This window comes from Hibiscus syriacus, unplaced genomic scaffold (assembly GCF_006381635.1).
Source record: "Hibiscus syriacus cultivar Baekdansim isolate YM2019G1 unplaced genomic scaffold, ASM638163v2 tig00112285_pilon, whole genome shotgun sequence".
NCBI classification, from domain to species: domain Eukaryota; kingdom Viridiplantae; phylum Streptophyta; class Magnoliopsida; order Malvales; family Malvaceae; genus Hibiscus; species Hibiscus syriacus.
In genome coordinates, this window is record NW_024063293.1 from 4,445,982 (window position 1) to 4,455,440 (window position 9,459).

Here is a 9,459-nt window from a genome sequence, read left to right on the forward strand (position 1 = left end):
TTTGCCAACGAGCCAATCTTCCAGATAAAGCATGTACACCCATTAGATATTTCAGAGGATCAAGTTTAGATATCAGCCAAGTAGTGTGATACAACATATACTGCCTGAGCCTTCGGGTTGTCCAAACTAGAGCACAACACAACTTTTCTATTGGTGAGTACTTTGCCTCGCAATCAGTGAACTTTTTGCTGAGATAATAGATTGCTCTTTCTCTCTTCTCAATTTAGTCATGTTGCCCTAATACGCACCCCATTGAATTCTCAAAGATTGATAAGTAGAGGATTAATGGTTTGCCTGATATTGGTGGAATTAAGACTGGAGCATTCGACAAATATCCTTTTATTGCTTCAAAAGCTCCTTGACAATCAGCGTTCCATACCCCTGGGTTATTTTTACGAAGAATGCGAAAAATAGGAACGCACTTCTCAGTTAGTTGCGAAATAAATCGGGAAATATAGTTTAATCTTCCCATGAATCCTCGAACTTCTTTCTGTGTTTGTGGGGGTGGTAAATCCTTAATAGCTTTGACCTTGTCAGTATCTACTTCAATCTCTTTTTTGCTTACTACAAACCCCAAGAGTTTTCTCGATGTTACCCCGAATGTACACTTGCTTGTATTGAGTTTTAATTAGCATTTCCTTAATCTTTGAAAGAGTTTCCTCAGATTCTCGATGTGTTCTTCCTCCGTTTTAGATTTAACAATCATATCATCGACTTAGACCTCTATCTCCTTATGCATCATGTCGTGGAATAGTGTTACCATGACCCTTTGATAGGTTGCCTCTATATTCTTTAGCCCAAACGGCATCACTTTGTAACAGAACGTGCCCCACATGGTGACAAACGTAGTCTTTTCCATATCATCTGGATGCATCTTTATTTGATTGTAACCTGAGAACCCATCCATAAACGAAAATAGAAAGTTTCCGGCCATATTGTCTACCAGAGAGTCTATATGTGGCAGAGGGAAATTATCTTTCGGGCTGGCCCAATTAAGATCTCTGTAGTCGACGCACATGCAAACTTTCCCATCCTTCTTTGGTACTAGAACAACGTTTGCTACCCATTCTGGATACTTGGCTACTTTTAGGAACCCAACATCGAATTGCTTCTTTAGTTCTTCTTTAATTTTAAGTAACATTTCGGGTCGCATCCTTCTGAGTTTTTGTTGTACCGATTTACACTCGGGCTTTATTGGCAACTTATGTACCACGAACTTAGTGTCTAACCCTGGCATATCCTCATACGACCAAGCAAAAGCATCTTTGTATTCTCAAAGCAGCTCAATCAGACTTTGTCGTCCCTTAGCAGATATCATGGTGCAAATTTTTATCTCATTTTTGTCTTTCTCTGATACCAGATTCAAAATCTCAATGGGCTCTTCATGAGGCAGAATTTGTTTATCTTCTATCTCTACCATTTTTAGTAGTTCAGAAGGTAAGTCGTTTCCCTCATCACTATCATAACCTCCAACTTCCCCTTGACATATGGGCATCTCGAAATCTATCTTCGGGTCAGAGTCATCAGCATTCATACTATTGATATCGGAGGTCCTGAAAGAATAAAGAACGAGAGGATATATATATATGTATACAAATACATGAGAATCTATCCCATATCAAAATAGAATGAATAAATAAAGAAATAAAAAATATGCAATGGATGATGTTTGCCATTTTGTGAATAAACAGGAATGCATCATTTATTGAAATAAAAAAACAAATAGATTAACCCCTTATAAATGATCATCTATTGTCCCGGGATTTAGACAATAGGGAAAGTTTTTGTGCATTACTCTGAAACAGTTTTGTAAACTACAGGTAATTCTTCTGCAATCCAATTGTTTAGCACAAAGCCCAGTGGTGCGGGATAGATGCCCATAGCCTTTCCGTCTTCGATTCCTTCCTCTGATATCATATTTATACCCAAATCCCTCAGGGCATTTTTAATAACAGGCTCTTTAGATGATCTGGCCCCCTGAAACATGTGGCCCCTAGATATGAAGGTGTCACGTAGCGGTGGGAAAATCATGGGCTCCCACTTAATATCCTCCCCGGCTAACCTGGCTTTCCTCATTTCCTGGCTCTTTTGAACATTTTTCAACTTTTCTTTTAAGGTCAGAAAATATCCCAGACCAAAACGATCTCGCTTAATACTGGGAAAAACTGGACTAATATTCCCTTGTAAGCGACTCCCTAGCCCTCTTCCAACCTCAGCTCCTCTTCCCAGAGTCATTTTCAGTCCCATTCTAGTACAATTGGACAACCTAGGCTTCAGAATTTTCTTTCTCTCAGCAATAAAGGTGGCATTAACGAATTCTAGGGCTCTGAAAGAACACTCGACCGCATCTTCATCTACTTCGATATATGGAGCGGTAATATATATGGAAGCAATGATGCCTTCCTCGGCATTAAGGCATATAAGTCTCCCCTCTATTACAAATTTGAGTTTCTGATGCAGAGTGGATGGTACAGCTCCTGCCTGGTGGATCCAATGCCTTCCCAACAAATAGTTATAAGAGGGCATTATATCAATTACAAGGAATTCGACCTCGTAGGTTGATGGGCCTATAGTTAAGGGAATATCGATCTTCCCCAATACCTCATTCTTCGTTCCGTCGAAAGCTCGAACGATGCTTTTGCAATTTTTCATGTGTGTACTATCGACCGGCAGTTTCTTCAAGGTTACTAATGGCATCACATTCAGGGCAGCGCCGTTGTCGATTAGTACTCGTGATAATACATGTCCCTTGCACCTGATAGTAATGTGCAAGGCTTTGGGATTGCCCATAATTTCGGACGGGATATCGTTATCAGAGAAAAAGATGAAGTTATTCTCCTGAATATTCACAACCAATTGGTCTATCTTTTCCACTGGTACATATTTCTGTACGAAAGTCTGATTCAAGACTTTTAACAAGGCATCTCCATGTGCCTCAGAGTTTAATAGTAGAGCCAGGATCGAGATGCGAGCTGGCAACTTGTGTAGTTGTTCGACGATGTTGTACTCGCTATGCTTCATAAATTTTAAAAACTCCACAGCCTCGTTCTCCGTTACCGGCTCATTAATTGTCGGCTTATCATCTTTCAGTAGTATTTTGACCTTTTTCCCTTTATCAGGGGCCACTCTTTTCTCGGGTTCACTGGTCTAGTTGGGAGAATAACATCTCCCACTTCTGGTGAAATGGCCTACCTCATCCACCTCTTCCTTAGTAGTCTTTAAACTCTCAACATTTTCTAGTTGGCATCCATACCTCCAAGAGACCTGTTTGTTGTCCTTATAAGGAAATGACGACAGAGGTGTGATCACCACTTTTGGGATTAACTTTTCAGTAGTATGGGCTTTCAGTGTGATGACTAAAGGGCGGTTAGTATTGTAAACTCCCATGAATGCGCCTTCGGAAGCGCAAATCTCCATCTCTTTCTCTTTCGTAGCTTCATGGTAAAATTCCATGGCATTACTATCTATCCGCCTTTGAACCAAGGCCTTAAACTCATCACAGTTTTGAATGACATGATCTCCGTAGCAGTGGTAGGGACAAGCGTGCTTATTCCCATCAGCACTAAAGGTCAACCAACCTGCTTTGACCATTTGCCCCCATACCCAATACATGGGTGACTTCACTTGATTGACTTTGGATATGACTATGTTCCCTCTTTCTTCAATAATAGTATTAACCCCTGTCCCTATATGGTTCGACAGAGGGTTCTGAGCTACATTGGGCTGCTCACTGTCACCGAAGTTGATGACATTTCTTTTTCTTAATCTCTGCACCAACTTTTTAAAGACAAGACAGTTTTCAATTGAATGCCCCGACGCCCCCGCATGATACTCACATTGAGCATTGATGGCAAACCATTTTGGGTAAGGAGGTTGCATTGGAGAAGTGGGGTAAGGTGACACCACATGTTTGTCATACAAGATCCGGAATAGTTCTTTATACGTCAAATTGAACCTTTTCCCTTTCCTGTTTTGGTTCTTTCGTCCCTTACTTAACAGGACTTAGTGCAGATGACGTGGTGGCTTGAGGTCGGGATACTGTAATGTTATTAGAATCATATTTCTTTACATTACTGACCTCATTATCCTTTCTTCTCGCTGGAGGTTTTCGGCTAGATTCTCCCTCGTCTAGCTTACCGCTTTTGATTGTAATCTCGATCATTTCCCCTGCATTAACTATATCAGCAAAATTCTTGGACGGATTTCTAATGAGATGTCAAAAGAATGGGGCCCTTAAAGTATTCACAAAAAACATATTAGTTTCTTCCTCCTCTAACGGTGGATGAACTTGTACAGCCACATCTCTCCACCTTTGGGCATATTGTCTGAAGCTCTCGTTGGATCTTTTTTCCATACTCAATAACAGAAGTCGGTTCGGCCTCACATCTTTTACATGTTTATATTGCTCAAGGAAAGCCTTAGCCAAATCCTTTCATGATTTAATCTGAGCCCGACTTAGCTGATTGTACCAACTGATTGCTGAGCCTGCTAGGCTTTCTTGAATGCAATTAATCAATAGCTGATCGTTTTCCACATAGCCTGTCATTTTTCTGCAAAACATGGTAATGTGTGCAGAAGGACAACTGGTGTCATCAAATTTCTCGAAGTCTGGAACTTTGAACTTTGGTGACAGTACTAAATCAGGGACCAGACTTAGCTCTCTGGCTTCGATTCCATATAGGCTAGCATTTTCTTTCATAGCTCGGAATTCATGCTTCATTTGTTCCCATTCTTTTTTAATCTCTTTATCATGTTCTTTTTTATCTTCCTTATCCAAATCAGGGACATCTTCAATTGGTTGTGGCTCGTATAAGAGCCATATAGGTTCACTTGTATTTTTCTCGGTTGGACAGTCGTGGTTTATTGTGCATGGACATGAAGTGGTGTGAAGCCAAGGGGATATAACGGTTCATCGGCAGCAGGACTGATAACTAGAGTCTCTTCTCGAACTATGCCTTTTCCTTGTAGTAAACCAACCAGTTTTTCCATCAAGTCGTTTTGAGCCTTCATCATCTGTTCACGCATATCCTCTTTCGCTTTCTTTAAATTCTCTTGCATTTCAGTTTGAACCTTCTCTATTTGGGCAATTTTGTCATCCATTGGCTTTTTTCGTGCGTTGTACGGATGCTTGTAAGTGTCCAGTATTTTTCCATACAATATTTTTATTAATATTGGTGTTTTATTAACGGGGTGTGAAAAATGTGATTAAAATGTTATTCGTAGAAATAAATGCGATGTATATGCAATATGAATGCAATGCAAGGTGTTGACTCCAGGATGATTCCTTATAACAACTTTTTATATAGGAAACGAAGCTCGATTACAATGATTAAACATATCACAGATACAACTGAGCTATTTCTCCTAAATTTTGGATGTGTCACAGTAATTCCACAATCTTCTGGTTTTCTTCTGCCTTCGAATCCAGTTCTTCGTTAACATTATCAGCTTCTTGTGACAGGTCAACCAAGTACTGAGCCACTCCTTGAGCTTACTGTAGGTATCTTGCGATGAGATCATTCATTTGCCTAACTCTCCACTGAGCCTGCTCCCAACGATAACGCCATTGTATAAGTCCTTCATAAGTGACCAATGGAAGTTCAGTTGCTCTTCTTTGCAAATCTTAAACTAAGGCCTCGAGTACATTCAATCGCTTTGTCAATCTTTCTACTTCAGGACGGTTTGAACTACTTTCTCGACTTAGATATTGTCACACAACAGTCTCTAAGCTCAAGACTTTACTCTTCAACTTCTCATTCTGGGTCTTATTCTCTTGCAGTTGTTGTTCAAGGGCATTTTTATCTCTCGAGAGTAGTTTTGCCTGATGTATGCTATGTTTGAGTTCTTCGTTGCTTTCCCCAATTTCTCTTTTCAATCCTACCACTTCTTGTCTCCATTCAGCAGAAGACTTACTTGAGCTAGCAGCTGCTTGATCCTTGACCATTCCCTAGTATGATGATTGGAGATTATTGAAATCTAATCTGAGTTGTTTCTCCATTTTTCCAATCCGGTCAGCTTGGCTCTTTTGGATTGATCTCCAGTCCTTTCTGATACACTTTATCTTCTAGCTTTTGCAAAGTTGTTTTCCATTGTTTCCTTTCCACCTCAAAATCAAGTCTGGCTTGCTCGAGCGGAGACGGGATCACCCTGAGTTATTCTTCTATAGGTTGGGTATTCTCGTGATTTTCTATCAGAATATTATCATTGACTCGGCTGCTTCTTCATTCCTCATACCCTTGAGATAGCCTAAAGTAAAGAGATTTACCTGATAGGTGATTCTCCAAGCATCGGTGACCTCTTTAACTTTATTCTTATATTGTTCTCCCCTGAATGCAAACTCATACTTAGATAACTCACTTGTTGCTGGAATAAACTACCTTGACCCAAATTATCGAGAAACCAATAACGAGGCATACCCTACATATCCCCAAATACCTGGTAATAGAACCCAATCTCTATCTCCATATCGATACAATATATATGATGAGACATTCCATGAGGTACGCCACATAATATCATTGTCTCTGATGCCTTTGAAGATTACCATCCATTTTTCCTCAGTGAAACCCCCAGGCCACTCCCGAGAAATGAAATCCTTCAACGGCGAAAAATCATCTGAGAAGTCTCGACCAGGTGCTCTCTCGATATGTTTGAAATGACTAAGGATCAGGTTAGCAACAGTGGTGCACAACCTATTAAGCGTCCTTCCCCTTCTCGTCGGCAAGAGCTCAGGGAATGGAATGTTTCTGCCAGGATAACTGGAACATGATCCACATGTCTATCCAGTGTTTCGAACATGTCAACCACTGATACATCAATATACCCAAGAACTCTCAGGAAAATGACCAATCCGTAGATACCTAGAGCAAAGAATTCAATATTTTTTCTTCTTTCATGATGACGGTCAATTAATTCTCTCAGAAGGGTCCAAGTAATGCATTCGCGGTCTCCTTTCTTTTTTATGCCTCTCATAACCCATTCTTCACTCATGCTAGTCATCAGAATAAGTTTCTTCTTAAAGGAATGAGTATTCGACAGTTTGGTGTATACTTTGTCTACCTGAAACCTCGAACAGCGAATCAAGGCACGATACTCCTCTATAGTAGGCGTCATGTCTACTCGGCCAAATGTAAAATAGCTATACGCGGGATTCCAAAACTGAGCCAGAGCTCTAAATAGATTTCGATCAATCGGGACATCAATGAGGTATGAAATGTCACCATAGAGTTGATAAAACAACTGCTTATCGAAAGCTTCCCATCTTCCCCAAATCTTTTTCAGCTCATTCAGATCATTCAGATAAACGTTGATGTGAGTATACCCTCTCAGCTCTGACATGTACCCTGGTGATAGACTGTCTCCATTTGTTAGATGGGACTGCTCGGACCATCTCAAGACGTCTGCATTGTCCTCTACCTCTTTTTGAATCATTCGTTCCATAATACTAGTCTTCTATATAGACATGAGTCATGGATCAATACCAATGAGATGAATAGTGCAATGCAAGATGAAGACAAAGTAAACAAAAGGAAAGAAAATCGGTCAGTAATCATAAATAAATTGATTAAACATAATTCAATTTATCAATAAAACCTACCCCATATGTTAGCTACCCAATCACGTTTTAATAGATCCTACCCAGTCATGATTTCTACCCACATACTTTGTTTATAGAACATCCTAACCTCATGACGTCTAGTTCGCATGTTTATCCAAGAAATTAAACCTAACCACATGATTTCTAGTTCACATACATTTGTTTAAAATTTCACTAAAGAATAATCAAATAAGCTTTGTCGTAACCGGTTTTCGTCCGGGCACGAATTTTTTACTTGACAGGAAAAGTGATGTGAATAAATGGTTTTGAAAATAATTTGGGAGTCGCCATCGGCCTTTTGGGTCAGGTAGGTCGAATACCTAAAAATTATCTTTTAAAAAAGTTTTTAAGAAAACATCCGTTAAAAGATAAACTGATCTGCTTTTTAACCAAAGATTCGTTCTTTTTAATAATAAAAAGGGGTTCGTGGTCGATTATGTTTGGGGAAAGATTAGCACCCCCACAACGCCCAGAATTGGTACTTATTAATTATAAATTGTCTCTTATTATTGGAAATTTAAAAATTCAAAAATATATTTAATTTATAATCCTATTATTTCAAAGTTATAATTATATAAAAAAATATATTTATATATAAAATATAAATAAAATATTTATTTATTTAGAAATATCAGAAAATGACTTCTAGGTGCCTTAAGACAGCTCTTTTCTTCGATATAAAAAAATATAATTAAAATAATTAATATATGATTTAAAAAATAAAATATTTATTTATAATCAGAAAATGGACATCCAGTTGTTTTAAGACTGCCCTTTCTTAATATTGAAAAATAAATAAATATTAAAACATGATTAAAATAGGTTAAAAATAATTAAATCAGTTTTTAATAAATAAAATAAATATTATTTATTAGATAAATACATATATTTATGACTAAATAATAATAATAATAATAGTAATAATAATTAAGAGTAAACATATAAATAATAAAATTAAAACTATATATATAAAACTTGTAAAAAAATAAATAGAAATTGAAATTAGTGACTAAATTAGAACTTAATAGAATTAAATACCTAATTCGTGATTAATTATTTAAAATTACAGGGATTAAACATGCTATTCTCCTTATTTATTAATTTGGTGACTAAAATAAAATTATATAAAATTCAAATATCAGATTAAAATAAATTAAAAATATGTACTCGGGATTAAAATATTAATTATTAAAATTAAAGGACTAAATATGATATTTACCCTAAATATATTATTTAATATAAATGATTAAAATAAATAAAATTAAAATTAAAAAACCGAATTATAAAGATCTAAAATTGGGTTCAGTGACTAAAATGTAAGGATTACAAATTAAGATGGCTGCGGAAAGGGTTTAACCTTTATGAATTTCCACAGATACCCCTCCCCAAAACGACGTCGTTTGGGAAGGGGTATAAATACCCTAAACGCCTGGCCCGAAGGGCCAAGCTTTCTTATTTCTCTCTTTCTCAGTTTCTCTCTAAAACAGAGAGAAGCATTTCTCTGGCTTCTCTCTAGGTTCCCTCGCCGAAAGGAAACTGGCAGCCATAGGCCACCGTACTCCGGTGCCGATCACCGCCGCCGGCCACCATAAACGGTGGCCGAAATTTACAAAAATACCCCTAAAGCGTAGATCTAAACGTCCTAAGGTCCGATCTAAGGTTATTTTAACCTAAAACCCCATAATATATCGTAAATCTACGATTTTCACCTTCGGCGTTTTGATTTTCCTGCGACGTTTAGGGCTCTCCGATGATAGAGTAAGTTCCTCTCTTCTCTTCTCTTTTATTTTTTTTACTGGTTTGTTGTTGTTGATTGGGATCGTTGGTAGCTTTCTGTTTTCCTAGGTTTCTTCCTCTCTATT